We start from the raw sequence: 21,043 nt of genomic DNA, 5'->3' as shown, positions 1-21,043 counted from the left end.
CTGTCAAGAAAACACTAGGTTAAACACTTTTGAGGTCAATAACATATTGTGTGAAGAACAGGCTGGATTTAGAAAACATTATAGCCCTGTTGATCATATATTTTCTTTAAAATTGTTAATAGGTATGTATTTTGTCAATAATAAAAAACTCTACTGTGCTTTTTTGGATAAACCAAATTTCCCTCAACTCAGTCAATCGTATTGCTCTGCGGCGAAAGATTCTAAGTTACAATATTGATGGTAAATGTTTTAAAATTATTCTCAACATGTATGATAAAGCGAAGTCTTGTGTAAAATCAAACAATACTCCATCTGATTTTTTTGTGATACAGGAGTTAGACAAGGTGAAAATCTTTTTCCTATTCTATTTTTTTTTATTCTGGAATGATTAATAGCTTTTTGTCTAGTAAATTTCATGGTCTTCAGTTATTTTCTGATAATGCTAGTCATATGTTAAGTGAAAACGATTTTGAAGTTTTCTTCTTCAAGTTATATTTGCTATTGTATGCTGATGACACAGTAACCTTAGCAGAGACCCCTAATAACCTCCAGTCAGCTCTTAATGCTATGTCAGAGTATTGCACCTCATAGGGGCTAAAGTTGTCATATTTTTGAAAAATAAGAGAGGTATACGTAATGCTTCAGTATTTCAATTTTAGAGTGGTAATATTTTAGAAATTGCTGGCTACTTCTCATACCTAGGTATTCAATTTTCATTCAATGGCAAGTTCGGTAGAACTGAGGCTCATTTAGTTGACCAAGCACGCAAAGCTATGTTTGCAGTTATTAGTAAATTCAGGGAGTTTTTGGAGTAAGTTAATAAGCTCCAAGGAAAATAAAATTTGTAATATTTTGTACAAAACTTCTCTCACTGTCTCAGAGGCAAAACAAGAAATTTAACTGGTTATTTTATTTTAAAGAAAGTCTTGATTCTCTTCGTATATCTAATTAGTCGTTAGATCAGAAGATTCGCTCTTGTAACTCCTTCTAAAATGCTGTTTACACTTGAATTAAAGATCAGTTGATACAAAACTGGAACTATTCAGTTAATAACCCAAGCAAATGTTTAAATAATAGAATGTATAAACACGAATTTGTATTTGAAAAATATTTCAAGCTTTTACCTTTTGACCTTAGCATTTCACTTTGTAAATTCAGATGCATGAATCATGTTGCCAATAGAAAAAGGTAGATTTGAAAACAATGCAGGAGAACAAAGTACTTGTCATTTGTGTAATTGTAACATATTTAGGAGATGAATTTCCTTTTTATTACAAATATATATTTCAAAGTTAATAAAAAATGTAATATATTTTTTTTCCTATCAACATAATATTCATCTATATATTTAATATATAGATGAATATTATTTTAAATATCCAGATACTCTCAAATTGTCTGACCTTATGAACAATTACAATAAGAATACTTTGTTAAAACTGACTGTTTTCTGTAAAAAAAATGGTGTCTACTTTTAGATAAATAGTTAGTTCTCGTCCTCCACATCATCAGTTACTTCTGCAACGATTTGTCAGATTTTACATGCCAATCTGATTTTGTTAGTATGACTTGTTATTGTTACAATTGACTTGATTAATAAACTGTAAACTGTAAAAAGCAATGAAAACGACCAAATCCGCAAGGACATATTCCTGGCGTGTGTGCGTTATCACTATCAAATGCAAACTATTTCTAACATCAGAAATAGCGGTAAATCTTGACAGTCAGTAAACATGTCGGCTGTATTTGTAACGATAACATGTTTATCAAAGTTTATTATTGAGAAACGGGGTTAAACCATTAGGCCATTCGGCTATTTTGTGCTGCTTTTGAATCTTGTTGACTGATTCACCATGAAGTTAACTCTGAATTACTAATAAGGACTTAATCGACTTTTCCGATAATATATTCGTTATCCTTTTCTATTTATACGTTCATCCGCAGGATACTTGCGGGTGAAATAGTTTTGTTTGTTGTTTTTAAATCAGAGGATCATTTTCTTGCAGACGGACAGACAGACGGGGGTCAACCTATAGTCCTCTCCTGTCTCATCTCACTGATATTTTGAAATCGTAAGGTAACATTACTTTGTGCGATTTCCATAGGGAATCGACGATTAATTTCTTGCAAGACATGGTAGGGACCTTGTGTATACATTCAGTTTCTAATTCGTATTTTATGATAGTATATGAGTGTAAAGCCAACTCTGAACACTTGCATGTAAACGATGCTGAAGCATTCAATTAATTATTTAATCAAGTAGGATAGCGAGTCACAGACACTCGAATCCAACCACCCCAATGGATTAGTATAAGCATCGCATGTGGGGGGTGGGGGGTGTCGACATTTAATGGCAGTATAAACATGACGACTGATTAAAAGAAACAATTTTATATGCATATTTTTTATTTCATTTACGCATTTCAAGGACATGAATCGCCTTTTGTAATCGCAAGATGGAATACAGTATCATTCGCAAATACGAATTCAGATCAAATATCAAAATTGGCAAGCCGGCATACAGTAAATGTTTTTTTACCGACTAGAGAAAAATTAATTTCATTCAAAAACGCAACAGAAACAAAACATTTTATTTACATACATTTATGGAGTATGCATACTTATTACAGAAAACAAAATGGAAATTGGATTACAAATCAATTTGGCGTGATATTCATCAATTTCTTGACATCGTCGAGAGAATTTTCATGCAATGAGTGTGATCAGTCAACATTTTTTAAACATTACCTGTCAGTTGCATCTATTATATCATCATATACACATATTTATGTTAGACTTACCGTTTAACTTAAATACACATAGAGTGTAAAGCCAAATAATGAATTTAATGACGATTCGTACCTTTTCCGTGTCATTTTATTGTTTTGATCACTCGCAAGAGGAAGCGGGGGATACAGTCGTTTATAGGGTGTGGGATTGATAACCCATGTACGACAGAAGTATAAAAATTCGCGCCAACTAACGATTTTCTGGTGCAATGTGTGTATTTCGTCGTTGCATGATTCACCGAGCCGTGTAATATCAATTTATAAATATGATATCGGGATAATACTTGGAATGTAGCCAATAGCCAAACACGCAAATTTTTGTGCAGAAATTCTCAAAAATGAAAATAATATACTGAAACGAAATATGCACACATATAAGATTCGTTAAGTGTATATCTTAAAAATAGTACATAGATGAAGCCATGAGAGTCATAAAGCATAAGAAAGAGGATTATTACATAACAGCTGAAGTTGGGAACTTGGTGTTTTGGTTGGGATTTCGTTCGGCAAGATCAGAGCTATGGTCTTTCACCTGGTGAAAAATACACATTAAATGCTTAAAGGTTTGTGTTGCATATGTCTTAAAATATTTCACATAAAGTCATGAAAACATGTACAGTTACAAGAGGGCGCGGGGCTTGAGGGGGACGGGTCACCCGTGACTTATGGACACACATCTGGTTTTACATAAAAAGTCATTTTTTTAAAATGAATGAAAACAATGTAAGCAGTTAAAAAGAGAAAACAAAATAGTATAGACAAACCTGGGTCAAATCCTTTTACAACTGGAATTCCCGGCTAGAATTGAAATAGACTGAGGGTAATAATACAACTACCAATTTTGCAATATATTTCCATACAGAGGCAAACACAAATTATTTTTAACAATCAGATATTATATAACACAAAATCAAAGGAAAAGCTTGTTAACACCCTATATGCCACATCAATAACCCTGTCTTAATGAAACTCGGTCCGAATTTTGATCTTGATAATCCCTTGGCCATGTATGAAAATGGTTTTCAAATAACCACACCTTAACACATTAGACATTACTTTCCTACTGCAACATACAATTTACTCGTCTTTATGTAAAAAGGATGCAAAGATACACATAAATGCGTAATTCAGACTGTCTCAAGGTATTGTCGTCCATAAATGCTTATTTATGACAGCAAACTACTTACTAATTACAGAGTCATATGAACATATTTGTATATAAAACCACTGGGATGTGTCTGATTTTGTCAAGTTTATTATTGCGTTTTTCTTCTTTTTTTTTTTGCAAATATATACTCATTTGCCCGTGGAAAGTGTTTTCTTTTTCCCTTTTATTTCTTTTCCCGCCTAAATTAGCGTAATACTAACCGGACTTTACATTATAGTTCTTTGACAGTCGATCTTATCACAGTGTTAGCACTTTTTTGTTTACGTCATTACAGTTAGCACTTGCCTTTTGAGTATTTAATAGCGCACTTATTTTTTATTCATTGTTATTATTCACCTTTTGGTTATTATTTGTAAGTATTTGTTAATATTTTAGACTTGTTTGCTGTTGTTCTGAATTGATTTTGTGGTCTGTTTTTCCGTCTGACCCCCGTCTGCCCTGCATACAAGCAGTGACGAAGTAAAATCCATATTTTGCTGATAAGATCGGTAAAATGTGTTTCACTGATAGAAAAAAAATGTATCAGCTTTTGAGTAAGGGTAAGTTATAAATTCAATGTGTTAATTATACATTTGTTAGCAAATATATGAATATAGATATACAATCATGCAATTGATTATTAAAATTTGCCTTTTCAATTTACATTTGATAAAACAGATAAGTAAATTATAGTAAATCAATCGGACGTAAGAAGAAACATAACTTTCTCAATAAAAAGTTACGTCATTCATTTAAGAATGATACTAAATACTCTTACTTTAGTCTCAACAGTGAACCCTTTCGTTTTTCTCAAAGATAAAAATAAATGCCAAAGAAATTATGCAATAATTTGTTTTATATCTATACAAAAACTGAGGCGCGACAGTGTTATTATGTGACAGTGCTGTCATGTTATTCAACATTTTTAAGTAACCAATCATAGTGTGCGTCGTATCTTGCTATTATACAAAACTCCACTTTATAAAGTCGAATACTGCACTTCGTAAGCATAAATACTTCTTTTATGGCTCCTTATATCCCATACTGAAAAACATTCGCACTTTATACCGTTCATTTTGGGTAGTTAAACATGTGTGAAAAAGATATACGGCTACGAAAATTTATAGTTCTGGTAAGTACTACATAATCACAAATCCTACAAAATTGTCCTTATCTACTGTATACTTCAACAGCACTTCACAGCTTTAACTTTTATTGTCTTTATTTTAGGTTAAAAGTTACGTAATTTTAGAACTCTTTAAGAATCAGATCATCAAAGATTTATACTATACAGAATTACCTTAAAAGAAAAGGATCAAGCAATGGTTGCGTCTCATTACAGTATTAATAGATAGATAATGAGTCTTTGCTATAACAGATGTTATATTAATCTACTGAATACATGTATACATTTGTATGACATAACCAGATTGAGCATGATTTAAACTTACCAGGTACACCAAAATTTGTTGACAGACTTTCGAGCAACTTACAGAAGTGCAATTGATTTTAACATACTCTTGAACACAAGACAATAAATAACATATTTATGAGGGATAAGTACTTCAGAGAAACAAGGTAAAACAGAAACAAGACTTAACCAATACAACTTCAAAACACAATGGGTTACAAGGGAACAACTTTGTTCACCTGTGTATTCCGTGTTAATGTTCTAGGCCTTTGAATCAGTTCCTGACCATGTAAGTAGCATTTTCTATATTTACAGTTGCATTCTGAAGCTCTCGGCGCTGCAAGTCTGTCAAAAACTGAGACTTTGTTATTTACGTTGACTTCGGGGTCTAGGAAGTGGCCTTGCACATTATCTAAACTATTGGCGTTTCCTTCGAATGTAAGACCATCTTCATCTTTTGAAACCCCATCGTTCAGATTATCAGGTTTCTTTAGGGACAAAGGTAACCCAAGCTTATTTGTTAGCCGAGAAATAAGTTTACTATCACGTGTTATAAAATCAAGACACCTGGTTCTCCGCACAGCTCGCAGTCTTTCGTCTTTGATTTCATTGGAATCTAAATTTTCAAAGTTAATTAGTACAATTTGTTTAGCTCTGTCAGCAAGAAACGAATTCCAAATGGTTTCTAATTCAGAAACAGTCTGGTAGTCCTCAGTATATCTATCACACAAGACGATAACGTAATTAACTGAACGGTCCACCGCAATCGCTAGCTCGTCATCCCGTTGAGATCCGTACTGAATGTCTGACCACGGAATAAAAACCCTATATCCAGCTTCAAGCAATGCCGGTTTAATGTACCGACTCACCATACGAAATACGTCATCATTATCTTCAGAAAATGACAGAAAGACGTCAATATTGTGTATACCTTCAGTAAACCTCTTTCTAAATAATGTACGTTTCAGAATCATTATCTCATAGCGGAACAAAAAGCAAACACCAGTTATCACAACAAATAAAGTTATAACTCCGATAGCAGAACTTACTATAGCCGCCGACGGTAAAGGTGTGTATTCGTTACAGTTCAATGTGTGTTCGGAGACATCTTCTGCCGGTACAACTTCTCCATTAGCCGAACAATTCAGTCTACCATGTCCGTGTTTTAGACGTATCCAGTCCCCAATCCATGTGTTAGAACAATCACAAACGATTGGATGTGGTCCAAACGTGATATGGTTAGGGTCTTTGTGGTGTAGAGTACGTGGAAGTTTTTCAAGTATCTGGCTTTCAATGTTTAGTTTTGATGAGATGTTTCTAGCAGCTTTCTCTGTGAAAAATGTTACATTATTTTGCCGAAGATCTAGATTCACTAATCTTGCATAATAATTTCTTTCCTGCAACACCGTTATTTTGTTATCAGCAAGAATTAGGTCTATCTTGTAATTATTCCATACTCCGATGGGCATTTCTTCTGGCATTGATGTTAAACCAACACCCGTGCAATTTACAAGTACCTTATGTTCACTTGGCATATCAATACAGTGACAAAGGTAATGAGGACAGTCGGGTTTTTCACTGAGGTCACATGTTAAATTTTCAAAATTTCCAGTTTCGATAATACCTGTCAGATTTTTCCCTTTCATACGCTCAGGACTGTGACATACAAATGTTTCTTTATCTACATTTCTCCAATATTTTGCAATCTCAGGTCCCATTGAATCTAGTATGGGAAACACAGTACAGTCACAGTTTATAGAACTTGCGTCTATATTCATCTGACCTTCAAAGTACATGCCAAGCTCTGCTAGATCTTCTAATCCAACAGATGTAAAATTTATAAAGCTTCCTATATGCGTTTGTTCTAAGAATATATCTCCCGGACCATGTATAACTTCTTCCAGAACGAACCCAAGTTCGTTTGTAATATGCTCAATGTACGAATTTGTGAAATTCAGGGTGCAAAAAGGTCCCGGCCTGAACATGTTTGATATATCCAAGAAGTCCATGTTATGATTGTCAGAAAAGTCTACGATTGGAATATTTCCGCCTTCCACGATTACAACATTTGGATCTAATCTCAGTATCAAATTATGTGACATTGTCAAAACCCTTAAATCTTTCATTTTGGTAAATGTTGTGTTGTCAATATATTTTATCAAATTAAAATCTAAACGCAGGGTATCTAACTTATTCAGGCATTGGACGAGATTCACGTCTGCCAATTTGTTGTGTCGTAGATCCAAAATGACTAACCGCTTCGCCCAAGAACATATATTCCTTGGAAATTTCGTCAGCAACCCCCTTGTATGGTTAAATTCAATAAAGGAAAAATTGTTTTGTCCTAACATAACACTTTTTCCAAATATATCCATATATTCTACAGACAACATTCCAAGCGGGCATAATGTCTTGTTTAACACCCAGCAGCGCTGTCCTTCACATGAACAACATCTATCTGGAAATTTTGCTGTTTTGCAATTGTCTGGGCAGAATAAATCCTCTCTTTCTCCATATGACCATTTGTAGTAGCCTGGAATACTAACCATGTCGCAGACTATAAATACCACACAACTAAGAGCTAAGCTCACGACTAGTGTACCGTTAGCCATCGCCATTTCTTAATCTGAGAGAAATAATTTGACTGTCTCCGTTTTTCATTTTATATGAGTTAGAGAAATCATTCAGATGAGCTTATCTATGTTTTTTGCTTGATTTTGCAAGTGGTAATGTAACTACCCAAAATAAATTATTCAATAAATTATAAGCAAAGAAAATGAATTACATGAGAAGACAGAAACAAATATTGATATAAAGATAAAACGGATAACAGGAAGTTCTAAAATCGGATGTGAACGCGAGCCAGGAGTTGATTAACTTTTATATCATATAAACTGTAAGAACAGCTGTCATAACGTTTATGTAGTTGACACTATGTTACTAGTTTAAAGACTGTAATTTATGTTTACAAGTTATAGGCAGCCAGTACACAGATCATAGTCGAAAAGTGAAGAGATCTCAGAAGTGAAAGACTTCCATAATTTTGCATTTTTCAGCTGACATAATAGAACATCATCAGTGCGCAGAAAAGCAAAGAGCACAGAAACCATGCCGTTGATGTAGAGCTACCAGGAAATAATGCCCTGTCAAACTATAATTCACGAGCGTTAATGAGGAGATTCCCATCCGGCAATGCTAACGGAAGTCTATGGTTATGCCCAGGTGCCCACCCTTGTTTGAAACTAATTGAGTAGGTATTTTGGGCACGTTTTAAAACATCATTTCTTTTTATTTTAATGCACTCGTTACATGTACCATGGTATTGGTGCGCTTAAAAAGGGTAATTTTTTATTAAAACTTTAAGTTTAAGCAAGACGGAGCCAGAGATAGAACTTGTTAATGTTGTTATGCGAATATTTTATTGCTTAATATACGAAAAACTAGAATATATAGATATTAGTCCTAACCCATAATGTATTTGTATTATATCTTGAATTAACATAAGCTAATTAATTAAGTCTTTTGCAATTTCACTGTTTGTTTTGTTCTCGGTGCTTCCGAAGGATCTACTTTCCAGATTATATTTACTTCACAACAGCGGGTGTTAAGTGCTGTGTGGCGGCCGTACAAAGTCTCCCCGACTTCATCTCGGTGTTGTTATATTTTCTTGTCCTTCGGGATCATTGATTTTGGAAATTGAATACTGCTTAAGCCGGTGCTAGGGGGCGTGGGCAGTGTTGCATTTTCCATTACTGGTAATGAACAGACTCAATCAAACCGAGTCTGCAATTTTCACTGTTTGCATTGTTCTCGGTGATTCCGAGAAATCTACTTTCCATGTTATATTTACTTCACAACAGCGGGTGTTAAGTGCTGTGTGGCGGCCGTAAAAAGTCGCCCCGACTTCATCTCAGTGTTGTTATATTTTCTGGTCCTTTCGGATCATTGATTTCAACTAATTTATTTGAAAATTGAATATTGCTTAAGCTGGTGCTAGGGGACGTGGGCAGTGTTGCATTTTCCATAACTGGTCATGAACAGACTCAATCAAACCGAGTCTGCAATTTTCACTGTTTGCATTGTTCTCAGTGCTTCCGACGGATCTACTTTCCAGATTATTTTTACTTAACAAATGATATCAACCCAGCGTTTACATATCATTTAAAATAAACTTTTCATGTTCTTTTATTTCTGATTGCTCCTTTATTTAATATTTTGCAGTGGTTTATTAGAATATTAATAATTCACTTTGAATTACATATGAACGTAAGCAAATTTATATTAATGACGGATAATTAACTCCAGTTATTAAATATTTAGATGAGCAAATTTTATTGAAATAGCAAAACCTCCTTTCTCAAATTCTTGTTAAAATCTACAAACTTATCTATCGATTATGAACTGGACTAGTTTTATGCTTTTAGCAAAAGTATTTTGACATTACTTACCACATTTCGTGGGGAATTGGGCAATTATGGATAAATCATTGCAGAGACATGAAATAGAATATAATGTTTACAAGCACCATTTTAGACACAGTATATACTCAACAAAATTCCTAATCGGTCAGTTTATAGGGGATGAAAATCCCCGAGACGGTAACGTCCGTATATAGTTATTCGTCTTTGTTGTCTGCATATACTGAGGCAATTTTTTCGATGTTTTCCGGTTCCGGTTTATATACACACCGCAGACTGGTTGTCTGCATGAACATCCGAGCACCCCGAATCAGTCATAGAAACTCGTAAACCGCGCTAACATGATTATTTTACATCTTTTTCGTAATGAAAACTGTACATGCAACTGAAAAACACTTTTAAAACAGTAAGGAAGTGTACAGGGGGTCAAGTTTCTGCGTGGAGTGCAAACAAACAAAAAAATCCTAAAGCCAGTGCGAGAACGCTGAATGACGTCACCGTCACGGCTTCCCGTAAATTTTGCAAAGTATGATATTCGCTGTAAGAGGTATGATGACACTAAATGTAAACTATAGTTTAAAGCGAAGTTTCACTTTCTTGAGCGTTGAATATTTCTTTCTAAGCAGATATATTAAAGATAAATCCCCATGCTAGGCGGTGCCTTAATTCATATTATTGTATTACTATTTTGTTAGTAATGCATGTATTCACACGAAATTTCACATACCAACATTTGAATAGATACTGCAGCTAATTAATAATTTACTTTTGCCAACTCACATCCAAAAAAAAACACATTAGGCGTTTCGACCAATATTGCATATTTTGCACGTGCATGGAATGTGCACCAATATGCACGTGTCTGTTTACACTTTTGACATTACTGACGAAAGTCCTACTAGAAAAACACATAATTATCATGGTGAAGTTGACACAAGAGCAACGCGATCGTGCTGTCGGAATGTTTCCAGCAGCGAGACGTTTACGACACGTAAATAATTTTGATATAATTTGTTTGTAGCTGTTACTTTGATGGTTATGGTCATTTTTAACCTTTTTCCGTTTACAGGAATCTTCAATCGTTGGTTATCTACCATCCGCGCTCTTTCGGCGGAATTTAACCCCATGTACAATTCACTAAAGTGACCGATTTTGAATTTTGTTGTAAAATTCCGATACAGCCCGGGCGCGTTGGTTTTGTGTCAGTTTCACGATGATATATGTTTTTCTAGTAGGACTTTCGTCAGTGATGCTAAAAGTGTTCATGAACACGTGCATGTTGGTGCACATGCCCTGCACGTGCAAAATATTCTATATTGGTAAAAAACGCCTAACGAGGTTACGTTGGCCGTGAGTCGGCCAAAAATAAACCAATAATTGGCTGCAGTACCTATTCAAATGTAAGTATGTTAAATTTCATGTAAATACACGCATTAGTAACAAAATAATAATACAATATAAACTGACTGATTAGGAATTTTGTATTTAATTGATTTAATCATATTTTATTGCTTCTGAACACATAATACATAGCACATATACATAATAAGTAACAAAAGCAAATGGGTTGGGCTACAAGTTATTGCAACATTAGAAGTCAGCCCTTCCCAAAGAATTTATCATGGTGAAATTGACACAAGAGCAACGCAGTGGGAAGGAATTTTGTATATGCCGGATACACTAATTGCCTTAGAAATGAAAAACTGAAATATGATAATGACTTTTAATCCAAGTATAGGAACTACAAAATATGTTGCCGAAAGTTGTCATATGTAGTAATGTGACCTGTCTCATTTCTCAAAATACATGATTCGTTTCTTTTTTTAAAGGTATACTAATGTCTGTCCCATCCCATCGGTTAACATCAACTTGGATGCACGGTGGCAAAACTGGTGCAGCTATTGGTAAAGTAAATGGCGTTAGTTAAACTACAGAAAAGTCACCCTCGAGAATTTCAAGGATTTTTCTCTAAGTACTCGAACTTCTAAATGAATACCGCATATATTTTTCCAACGGCAGCTCACTGTTGTTAAAAATCGGCCGCCATTGGCGTTTACTCTCTAAAAAGGAGGAGTACATGGAAGTTCACGTGAATTACTTGGGGAGCAACTCAAAATGGATTTTAAAGTGAATAATCGTCGTTTTGTACTGAAAAACCTTGAAAGATCAACAGATTGAACAGTTTGTATATTCAAAAACAAATTTCAAATGCAAGAAAGACAAATTTACTCACATGCAACTTGCAAATTCCAAGTTAACTGTATGCTGTATCCCAAGGTCCGATTTACAAATTATCAATTCCCCATTTATTTTTCCACCGTCCAGTCGGAATACAACTTTATTTTTGTTTTATGTCGAACAACTACACACTCTAGATCATGAGCAGATGATATTCAGGCACCAGTTGCTCCATACATATGAAACAATGCGTTGATTACACCATTTTTCATACGCATGGCTCAAAAAATAACCTGTATTCTACGATTTAAAAATCCTTCCTTCCCATTGAATGTATTTTAAAGATTTATCCTCGATATATCACCCTTTCCAAAATTAATTTCCATAAAACTACTGCTTTGAAAACACACTACACTTTTCTATCGCGTCCGATTTGAAAGTGACATCACAAATGACATAAAACTGAATGACGTCACAGTAGACTTGCCTTACTGTTCATCCAACCAGTGGCGTAGCTTCTATAAGGCACTGCAGGCTTGGGCCTCCAGATATCAGAGAAAACGAAAAATTAAAATGCTAAATATGAAATAAAAATGGAATGGTAAGGGGGAGGGTAAGGCTATAGGAGCTTATGGTAATCTAAACATCCGTATTGAACATGTAATAAGAGCTTATTAATTTTATTTCCATGATTGATAAAAACAGATACCAGTAGTTTAACAATTATCTCGCTCGTATACCACGGCCCCGCAAAATATCGCCCTGCAACTTTGTTAATGTCGGAAAATAGACATTGCTTGCAGCTTGTAGTTAACATTTTATAAGCGCTTTTAACCCTGCACTAAATATTTTGGCACCAAATTTGAAAATGGCATCATCGGTCCGCCTTATCCTGACCAATGAGATAAGAGAGATGATTAGGGCCTAATTACGACGCATATAAACGAAAAAAAAAGTTGTATTTGCCCACAAAGCACGCAAAACTAAAATCTATTTCCATTGAAGGGATTTCAATCTGGAACCCTTTTTAGGCGTAAAGGGACGCATTACCAAAAGCAGGTCATTTTGTGAAACATGTTTAATCAGCAAACACTACACGGTTAAATCCTTCTTTGTTTATAAGTTTATAAAAAGAAAATGTTAAAAATATTTTAGAATGATACTTAAATCACTTAAACTAGATTTTGTATAATTTGATTTGATACAAAGAGGGGCCACACTTGTAAGTCTACATTATTGTGCAACTTTAAAAAAAATACGAATACAATCTCATAATTCTAACATTGAAGTTAAATTGAGAGGGCGCCGGTGCTATAGAAAATTGTGTCAGAGAGGGTTCCCGTGCCGGGTGAAGGGAGTTAAGAGAGATCCTGTGTGACAAAGAGGCAAATTTCGCCGACTGAGAGGGATCCCGTGCATTAGCGAAATCGAAAGAGTTTTTAAAGAAACGTGATAAAAACACACACATAAAGTTTATTTACAAATAAGATGGGATCAACGGCTTCACATTTGAGATACTAGATCGTGACTTAAAGCTATATTCAAGCAAAGTTCTCTCTGTCTGCATTCCATCTTCGTTTGAACTTGTGACAACTGATAAAACAAATTTAACGATAAAAAAGCAAAGGCCTATGGCTACGTCTTCCCGTGGTTCAGATTTTTTTATGCACAAACTTTTGTTCAGGATGAAAAAGCCAGCTACGCTCCTGTCAACTATAAATCCGTAATGTTCAGAGCGTGAATCGCGGGTCAAATGTTATAGAGCCAGATCGATTTAGAATGTAGATCTACATCATTTAAACATCTCTAAGGGTTTTGAAAGTTTAAAAGAATTTATAATTTTATAGTTTTAATATTGTCATTTTTTTTCTTGTGTAAATACCGCTCTAAAATCACAATTTCGAAAAGAAATTATTTTACCAAAATGTTTAAATGGAGCCGAAATTTTGTTTTTATGGTAAAAATGGTAAGCTGAACCATGCGCGGATCCAGAGGGGGAGGGTCCGGTGCTCCGTACCTTTGGAAAATCCTTAAAAAAGGAAATATGAGAAGAAAGAAAGAAAATGATTTTTCGAAAAGGCAACATTAGGGACTGCATTCAAAGTGTATACATGAGGCTGCTGCACGTAGAGCGCTAATTCATATTTATGTTTATATATATATTATCTCAAAGATACGAATAAATCTTCCTTTTGATTTAACAGGTGAGCTCATAAAAATGTGAAAATAAGGGGTATATTGTATATACAATGGGAATGGAAAAGATGTTATTAAATGCTTCTAAAACTTCCCAGAATGCAGGAAATGAAGCGCTGAATTTCAAAATACTAGTATTCAGGGGGAGTATGCCCCGCTATTTCCTCTTTTAGCATGTTCAACAAATACTTATTGACAACTCTTTATTTGTAAACGGCTAACATCCACATAAATAACCTCAAATTATTCAATATAAACAGACACATGTTTGCCATGGTAAGAGTTTGGTCGGAACACCACTTGAGAAAAATGGCTGGATCCGCGCATGATGTTTACTCGCGGTGTTCCGGTAGGGCCATCGTCACATAACGTATGTGAGCTCGAAGCAACGTAAGAACGAGACTACGATGTTTAAAAGTCGAAACCACGAAACTATGATGCTGAAAGTCGAAATCATTTCGTATTATCACCATTGTGGTTTTGCGGTTTCGACTTTTTAGCATTTTAGTTTCGACTTTTCACTATCGTAGTTTCGAATTTTCATCATCGTATTTTCGAGTTTTCACCAGCATACTTTCGACTTTTCATCAGTGTATTTTGGACTTTTTATCATCTTAGGTTCGGCTTTTCATTATCAAAGTCTGAACTTATAACATCGTGTACCGCCTTCCTTTTGTTTTTGTCTTCTTTTTTTTTTTTAAATATCCCAGTTACGCAAGGGAAAATTAAGCTGGGCATGAGAAAGGGTAAGATATTCTACCTTTTTCTGATTTACGGGTAACATTAATCTTCAAATCGACCCAAAGTTAGGGAAGCTCTTAAAAAACATTTTGGTCTACTAACGATTAATACTCAAACATCAAAAATATGTTTAAATTACTCTGTAACACTGGAAGTTAAGCATTGCCAGTTGTTCCCCGTATCATCTTTTATTAATAACATTTATTTGAATTCATAAAACAACAGTGAGACTTTTTTTAGCAATACAGTGTGAACTCGGCCGAGCTTTATTTTCTAATACATTTAAACGTCGATAATTTTGAGTTGTCCCCTAAAAAAAGTACGACAGGGCGCCGCCATATTGTTTATATACAAGAAGCGACGCGACGTCATTTAGCATTACGGTCTATGGAGAAAAATACAAAATTGAACATATCAACTTCAAAAAAATTTTTTTTTGAAAAATGAAAAAAGTGCCTAGAGATATGGATCTGCGCTATATAAAAACATATTTAAGGGCATCATAACACATATCATAATTTTAAAAATGATGTTAACCAGATAGGTGGGACAGACTTTAGAACTGAATTTCATATTTAAAAATATGAACAATTATTACACATAGTTTATGTAAACATCAAATTATAAGGTTTTATCATTATGTATTAACAGGTTCAAGTTTGTACTACCTGTAAAGGACTGGAAGTTTGTTTTACTAAACAATTGTTACTGCATGGCATTTAACTATAGTGCGTTTTATTTGACCTGGCGGGGCGGAGTTTATCCCTGGCTTATGCAAATAACGGTAATCTCAAAAAACGAGCAAAATAGGTAGAGCTACAGTGGTACATATATCATAAGTTGAGACTATTCCTATTCTGGCATGCGTTTAGTGTTGTTTGATCCAAGATTATTCGTTTCTTTTTTTGTTCTTTAGTGTCAATACTTGCGTCTACAAGTTGGTTGGGATTGCATATTTATATATCGACATACTTAAATTCGCGACTGGGTCGAAATCTAAAGACACTTATTGAATCATATAATTGATTGTTTATCAAAATCAAATCAAATCATAATTTTATACAGCAAATTTGAAAACACTTGAACATTGAACGAGTTGAAAATCCCAAAGATAAACCGAGAAGTTAAATAATTATAATTACACAGCAACTGCTAGCTTTTACAAAAATCTACAATCACTTTAGCACTTAAGTCTAGATTTGTCATTGATTAGACCTGATATGTAATAGACTATAATTTGTATCGTGTCAGTCATTATCAATTTTGTGGTTTTGATCCTTTTACCATGTATGATAGACAGGTAATTTATGTATTTTGCAATAGGAGAGATCGCCGTGACGTCACACTTTAACATCTGTTTATCTACTGGTGGGCAAAACAAATGTTTTATATTGTTTGTGTATGGGATCGGAATTTTTAGTTTGTAATAACTTTTTTCACTCATTTATGGATTATCAAAATTCAAAACGTTTTGAAAAACTGACAATTTTCATATTTTCATATTTATATATCTTTTTAAAATGAATAACCGTTTTAAATGACATATTATCTTAATAGCGGCGTAGCGATGTTCAGAATTTTTCTAAAGGAACTGTAAGTTAAGCGTTCATAACTAATCCATTTTATTTCGAAATAACGATTAAAAATAATTAATAAACTACTTGTTTTACAACCTTTCCATTGATAAAAGTATTATTGATATAATTTGTGTTTGAAGAAAGTTTAGGCCGTTAGAATAACATCACTGTTTACAAGAAACATGGATGTTCGGCGTCTGCCCACCCGATGACTGTCTTATCAGTTACATGTACTAAAATAGAAAACAACATCAAGTTTGTATACAAACACGATCTCTCCTATATGTAAACGATTAGGGTAAAATGGAAAATAAGAGGAAAAGTAGACGTTGGTTGAAATATTTTTTTCAATATAAAACGTGTGGCACCCACACATCCATTACACTTTTTACAACAAAATGAATAGTCTTGCTTTTGAATACGAATTCACAGGCCTGCTGTTTCCTTTATATACCTACTGCTTTGCATGTGAGTGTACACCAACAAGAAAGATTTTACTTCAAGTGATCAGGATATTAGGATCGAGAATTAGTAGCCTTAAAAGCTATGTTGGAAAACATAATATTATTTAACAAACATTTTATCTTTAATTGATGTCCGTATGTGACTATCTAACCATTGGTGATGATTGTTTCAATTTTTGGCATGTCATCCTTGAATGTCTGTGTTTTTGCATATATCCTGAAAATAGAGAAAAAAAACAACAACATCAGTATCTTTATTAAAGGAACTCCCCTCATTTTCGAAGTTTTCATTCAGAAAGTAGTTCTGGAAAAATCATAAAACAATACTATCTGAGATGCTAAAAAGTAGAGCTAAATTTCTTCGATTTTTTTTTTCAGCTGATTATTACTGCGTGACTTACGCGGTAAGACATTTTATTTTCCTTTTATAGGAGGCTAAGCATCAATAAATACTGTCTATATAGAACTTACTGAACCAATTTTTAAAGTCTTTATTTTTCACTTCTAACGCAGGACTTCGCAGCAGTTTATAACAATACATTGGTGCCCGCCTTTTTATCTGGGTGTTAGTAATGACCTTAGATACTTTAGGTACAAAACATTATGAAATTTACTGATTGCTATGTTTACACAAATTTAGATGTTAACCAAAGCTGTGGTCAATATTATGATTTTCCGCCATTTCCGTCTTTTATGGATCTGGCAGATTTTATTCCAAACAATTATTTAATGCGGTACCACAATCATAGTACTCTGTCACGTGATTTCATAAATATTATATCTCACAAAATCGGTCACAAAGTCGCAGTAGATCTACTCTGTATCTCACTCAAATCAATGAATTTTGTCGCGTGATATTTTTACATAATTATATCTATAACATTATGCTGTATCTCAATTACTAATTAGGTAACTTGTTATGTTACATCTACCTCTAACATACATAACACTAGATATTTATTACTTACAATAGTAAAGTAAAACCAAGTCCGCAGAAGCCAGCCAGAACGAGGAAAATGAAACCGTTAAAAAAGGAAACAGTGGCAGCATAAACGGCGTTGTTTAGAAAAGGTGCTGTAGAGCCACATATGCTTATCATAGCTGTAATGCTTGCAAATAATGATCCCGAAGAACGGAAGTTATAGAGAAAATAATTTTTGCTATGTACATTTCTTACTAAACTTGCGATCAATTCTACTAGCATTGCTAAAAGACTTAAAGCTGCAGACATCTCACGCTATGGCGAAGGCGGTTAATCAGATCTACTATTTACAATTTGTATTCACTATTTCTACTAACAAAATCTAATTGGAATCCTTTGGTAGCACAGAATGCAGCATATCAAAACAAGAGACGGTTTAGCTGGGCTGAGTATTTTCATGAGAAGTGATGAAACCTAGTGGTCTTTCTGTGCTGTGTGGAGTTCATGCAATGTTTCTCAATGATAGAATTCCGCCGATTGAAAAGTCCTGAAGACTGTTGTACTTTTCATTACCTCTAATACACAGTCTCAGTGTCGGCATTATTTTTGATCAATAATAATGTTGTATTTTTCATTTTCTTGACTACTAATGAAGAAAACAAAATCAAACCGAGTCTGGAATTATTCCGTATGGTTGCGATCTGCGCTTTCATGGGGTCTTCTTATAGATGCTGACATTGCATTATATATCTTGTTTAGCGTAACAATAAAGTTGCTAAAAGACACATGCAAAGACCTTCGCATTTTAACAATTTTAGCACGTAACAGTAATTATTTTCAAAATAAAGGTGAAAGGAAACAAGGAGCTCTTTGTTTGAATTTCATATATTATTATCTTGCTTGTCGGCGTCTGTCATAGAAGACATAATACTTTTAGACATCGACACTGTCAGGCGCCCTAACAGAGCTGGAACTGGCACTGAAAATCTGAAAATACATATTTGTCCTAAAAAGGTCGTTATTATTGTGAGGGGGGTGGGGGGGGGGTGGGGGGGGGGACGAGGACTAATGATCAGATGGAATTTTCAACGTAGAACGGTATAGTAAGACCTAAGATGTCACTCCACACGTACTTTCTTGCACGGGTGGTCCCTTGGTAAAAGCACTGACTTTTTGACTTTTAATTAGCTAGCCAAATAGAATTATATCCACGTTTGGCTCCGATGACCTTTTCTAGCAATTATTATCAATTACTTTTGAGGTGATAGACAATTTAAAACACTTTCCAAAAAGAAAAAGAAAATTACGAGGTATTGCAGACGGGCGTAACTATATTCACCTATCGCAGGCCTCTTAAGGAAGAACTGTTGATTTTACTCACAGTTACATAGCCTTCTAACTAGTTTTAGAACAAGACTTACTTATTTTGGATATTCAGAAATTAGTTTGGTCAGTAAGACACTTGTTTATTTGCCATATAGAGAGCAGTGAAAACAACTATCACTCTGGGTTAGGGGACGATATTTCAATATTACATTCGGGATGTCAGACAAGAGACTTGACATCGTACTCACAACCTTATATAATATTGAATGAAATAAATGTATCAGTTCTAATTAGGCTTACAGAATTTAAATTGTGAAATTAATACCTACCAAGGTAAAGCATCAGATTTGTTCTTGCAAACGCTTAGAGTACAATGGAGCCAGCATTTACAAAATTGTTCAATATAGCGATACTAACTTCAGACAAACATTTCTTTAAAGGCGTTATCAACGCGATACCTGCAAAACCCTGTGCCGCATGTCTTGCAGCACTAAATAGTCCAATCTTCTGCGATGGCCAACAGAATGGTTTTCCCAACTGATACAGCATTTCAATTGACCCACGGTTGCTCCCGGCCATTTCTGCCGTGAAAATTGACAAAACTAGAAGCGTATAAGCGGCTTTTTTGCCTGAAAATGTTTTACTTTTATAAAAGTCAACAGTTCTTTTTAAATTAGTAAAAGCGGATATTACGTCAGAACTATTCTCCTTCTGAAGAGTTTCCGGAAGAAATAGGATAGCCATTGCCCATGCGCAGAAAAGTATTAAAGTACATGATGCCATCGGAACAAAATATCCCTGAGATTCTATGAAATAGCCCGAAACAAAACCTGCTGCTGTTATACTGAGTAACTGAATGCCATCAAAACATGTAATAAAGAGCGTTCGCTGACGTCCAGGTTTTGTCAAATCTGCTATGAAGGAGTAACATCCGGAAAAGACAGTAAAATAAGACCCGCTTATTCCTTCTAAAGAAAAAGCGAGTAATATCCAAATCAGATCCCATTCATAAAAATGATGAGACTACAGAGACTGAATTTTAAAAGCATCATACTATAGGCAATAACAAATAGAATTCGCCTTCCGAACGTATCCGAATATGTGACGGAAGTACTGCTGTTACAAAGAATGCCGGTATGGAAGACAGCATATAATACAGTTGCCATAAGGCCGTCTTTTTCTCGACATTTTGAAATGACTTATATCTAGGGTCACTGGTGTTACTTAGTAAACACCCAGAAGTACTCCCAACATCTTCAAGTTGTGCTTCCCTTTTTATGACATATTGTATCCATTGAGAAATAACATAGAACTGCACTACAAATCCAAAAAACAAAAGCATAGCCACAGGAAGTAAAAGAAAGTGTCTACAATTTATTGTTTTAATTTTCAACTCTTTATTATTCACGATTAGTGGATCATTTTCGCTCACCGACATTTTGATAAAACGTACATATGGATGTGTACAATATGAATTATTTATATAAACATTAGTATCACTATTCATTATCTTGTAACGGACTTAATCATGATCTTGTTGTATCATACTAAAGGTGTACGTAAGGCTGAATTGATATTTATAAAGGATGTAGATTTATTTGATTCAATGTAAGATTTTATCCAGTGATCATTAGATAAAACATATTACAAGTGACGAAAATAAACTATATTGTTGAAGAATGACAGATCATAATTTATCTGTTTTACATGTAAAACAAACATTATATTTTGCTAACGCCTTTTAAAGGTGCTTTCCACATTTTAGTCATTTTGCGAACGCATATAATTGAGCCACGCCATGAGAAAACCAACATAGTGGCTTTGCGAACAGCATGGATCCAGACCAGCCTGCGCATCCGCGCAGTCTGGTCAGG

General features: G+C 34.4%; 1 pseudogene; it reads right to left on the bottom strand.

Moving 5' to 3' along the window:
• Positions 1–17,105: 17,105 nt before the first annotated feature.
• Positions 17,106–20,319, bottom strand: LOC128556694 (uncharacterized; annotated as a pseudogene).
• Positions 20,320–21,043: the final 724 nt, after the last annotated feature.

The sequence above is a fragment of the Mercenaria mercenaria genome, chromosome 4 (assembly GCF_021730395.1).
Source record: "Mercenaria mercenaria strain notata chromosome 4, MADL_Memer_1, whole genome shotgun sequence".
NCBI classification, from domain to species: Eukaryota; Metazoa; Mollusca; class Bivalvia; order Venerida; family Veneridae; genus Mercenaria; species Mercenaria mercenaria.
Note: the sequence above shows the minus strand (reverse complement) of the source record. Positions and strands in the feature narration are given on the sequence as shown.